This window comes from Triticum aestivum, chromosome 7A, assembly GCF_018294505.1.
Source record: "Triticum aestivum cultivar Chinese Spring chromosome 7A, IWGSC CS RefSeq v2.1, whole genome shotgun sequence".
In the NCBI taxonomy this organism is placed as follows: domain Eukaryota; kingdom Viridiplantae; phylum Streptophyta; class Magnoliopsida; order Poales; family Poaceae; genus Triticum; species Triticum aestivum.
In genome coordinates, this window is record NC_057812.1 from 628,198,330 (window position 1) to 628,201,507 (window position 3,178).

At 40.1% G+C, this 3,178-nt stretch overlaps 1 long non-coding RNA gene across 1 annotated transcript; it reads right to left on the reverse strand.

Moving 5' to 3' along the window:
• Positions 1-375: 375 nt before the first annotated feature.
• On the reverse strand, positions 376-2,160 carry LOC123148086 (uncharacterized). The gene is made up of 4 exons (XR_006473646.1): positions 2,042-2,160; positions 1,192-1,492; positions 1,039-1,097; positions 376-612 (listed from the first exon to the last, which is right to left on the reverse strand). It is a non-coding gene; the product is annotated as an uncharacterized lncRNA (long non-coding RNA).
• Positions 2,161-3,178: the final 1,018 nt, after the last annotated feature.

Genomic DNA, 3,178 nt, shown 5'->3' on the forward strand with positions numbered 1-3,178 from the left:
TTACTGATTAACGTGGTAATTTCTAGGGAGTCACAAATTAGTATAGGTATAGATATAGATAGATAGATAGATATAGATAAGATATACTGTTTTGGTGAGATTTGTCTTTTTTGCTACGAGCTGCTCATATGTCCAAATGACTTGAAATTTGGAGCGGGCCTCACGCATCAAATTGTATACCATACAAATTTTATTTGAATTTTTTGAATTTGTTTTGAATTTGTTTTGATTTTTTTACGAATTTTTTTCTAACCGAGTGCAGATGAGCCTGGGCACCAAAACACCCTACTCCCCACAAACTGAACTAACCTACATATTTATACTATGCGTGGTTTTAGAGGATTTACCTTTTGTAAAGTTAGTCATGAGAAAAACTTCATGGTAAAAACCAAATAAAAGATAAGAGTAGGACTAAAAAAATAGATACATAGTAGATAATACTTCTAGTTCTAAGAATTATTACAGAGTTGAACAAATAGTAGACTAAATCGGGCTCATGTTTACAACCTACCATTGTTTTAAACCACATCATGTATCCCTATCTCTTTCAAATATTTGAATTCCAGCATATTGGTGACCGAGTAAAATTGCAAACTGAGGACAACCGGGATCCTACAAATGAAATGAACATAGACCCTCTGTAAAATGATTATTTGCAGGGGAAAAGCTATCAAACGTAAAAGCTTCGGCAGTAACAAAGGAGAATTGGATCATCACAAAGCATGAGGGCAGCAAGGTTTTGATTAGCCATGTTATTGACCTAGCATCTACGAACAGTTAACAAACTCTCAAGACATCAAGAGAGGGTCCGATCAGACTGAAATTCGAACAACATAAATAATTCCATGAGTAGCTACCGAATTTCTTGGGACCACTTTCTTTTAATAGGTATGGAAGCATGCATGTGAAATTGAAAACACGCAATTTGAATAAAATATTTCTAGGCAATAACTCAAAGGTTGCTTGAGCTAAAAATAAGACCTTAAACTCGACTGCAAAGCTTCATATTAGTACTGTATGTGGTTTTGGAAAATTTACCTTTCTCCTCTTTAGTCATGAGCCAAATTCCTCGGTGAATAAGAAAGCTGGGAGTAAGCCTACAAAAATAGATGAATAAGTAAATACTTCAGAGGTTAATTCTATATCAAATAAGAAATTAAGAAGAATCAACAGAGAGCATGAGGGGGAAACCTTAGAAATGACATGACTGACTTCCAGGACGTCAAGAAAATGTGGAGTCTAAAATGTAAACTGCAAAACATGCAATTTCGATAGAGTAAACCTGACAGTTGTAGCTCGTTATATGGCGGAAAATAAGTAGGCATTCAGCTCCAGGAAGACACCTTCTTGTAATTATGATAACCATCCTTGACCCTGAACCCCACAACCACATGTCACCATTCCAACACACAACATCAGATCACTCAGGGTGCCATGTCATTCTTCATATCATTCAAACATCTACGTTATAGACAGACTGACATCCAAGCACCTGCGGATTAATCAACAGATTTTTAATTCAAGTTCAGTCTGTAGTGAATGCCCAAAGTAAGCAACAAAGTTGATAGAGATTAATCAACAAAGGCCTTCAATTCAAGATTAGTGATTGAAAAGATGCAAAAGAGTTGGTAGAAACAATTTCTATTGGACTGCCATCAACACATATCAAAAATTCATAGATGGCAGTCAAGATCAAAGCTAAAAGATTGGATCGTAGGTAGACTGCAGCAAAATTCGTTAGTTAATAACTATTAAAATATAATCTTACTGGAATAACAAACTTATTATCCTATTCTAAGACAAAACAATTGCAATCAAATACCTTGGTTTACAACAAAAGCTACCTAGGAACTTAGACTTTGCTGAGATTGCAGCCTCGCATGAAAAGACACGTACAGAAGAATGGAATGATGGCCAGAGCTAATGTGAGAGAAAGCTATTGGCAAGGTGATCAAACTTAAATTAGTGTACGGGGAAATCCTGTTAGACCAATCAGCTGCTCGTGCTATGGTGATAGATGGAGGGGCTAGATGGTGAGTACCTTGACCAGGAACCTTGCCAATGCTTTGTAGGAGACCTAGCCATCATGGCGAAACCATCGCCCCTAGGAGATGCGGCGGAGCAGCAGAAATAAGGATAGAGAAAGGAGGTGGTGTTTCCTGGAAGGAAACGTGAGAGTAGGGGCAACGTGGACTACTAGGGGATCTAAGTACGATCAGTTTGAGAAGACCTAGGACGTTTAAAGAAAAAATATTGAATCTCAGAGTTACCATATGTTTTTAACTTTCCAGGATTAAACGTGGAGGCTCATGTGGACCCACCATATCAGCAGCTCATATTTTGCATCTTATAACCGTGAAAGGTATATGGACTTTTTTTTCTTCCGGAACTGAACAAATTTTAATGAAGAATTATAAGGGTTAATCTAAACCGTTATAATTCGGCCCCACATAGATGAACAGACGGTAATTTCTAATTAACCTGGTAATTTCTAGGGAGTCGCTAATTAGTATAGGTATAGATTTGCGTGTTGTCATGTGATTAGGACTATTTTTGGCATGAAATTAACTGCACGTTAAACGTGTTGAGCGCTCGATACTGAAGCAGTCTAGGTCGTTGGATGACAAGGAATACATGTGGCTTGATGATGTTTTATATTTAATTTGATACGGCTCTAGCAGAACATTCAATCGATCAAACCATACATTTCGTTTAGTCTGACTCCGACTTTAAATTATACGACGATCGATATAAAATAAGTGGAAATGATAAACATTCGGATTTTAAGCATGGCAATCTGAACGTTTTTCATGGCAAATTTAGATTACGCGGCGGCGGCGGGGGCGTCTCGCGGTGGGAAGCGGCTCCTCTGCCGTGCTTTGTGTGTCGTCGGGCCACTGACCGACGGCGATGGCGGCGTCTTGCGCCGTTGTTGGCGTACTGCTAGACGTTGGCCTAGCTTCAAGGAAGGCCAAAATGTTCTAGACTTCAGAGCGAGTCGACTGGCGGGAGGAGGCGAATGGTGTTGGTGCAAGAAAGCAGTCGACAGCGGCCATCCATGCCGCTGTGGGGGGCACTGGCACCCGCGCGGGGACATGCGATGTAACAGTGCAGCGGAGACATTCGTGTGCATGGGCACCGGCACGGGCGCGCACGTCAGTGCACACGCAAGCGCAGG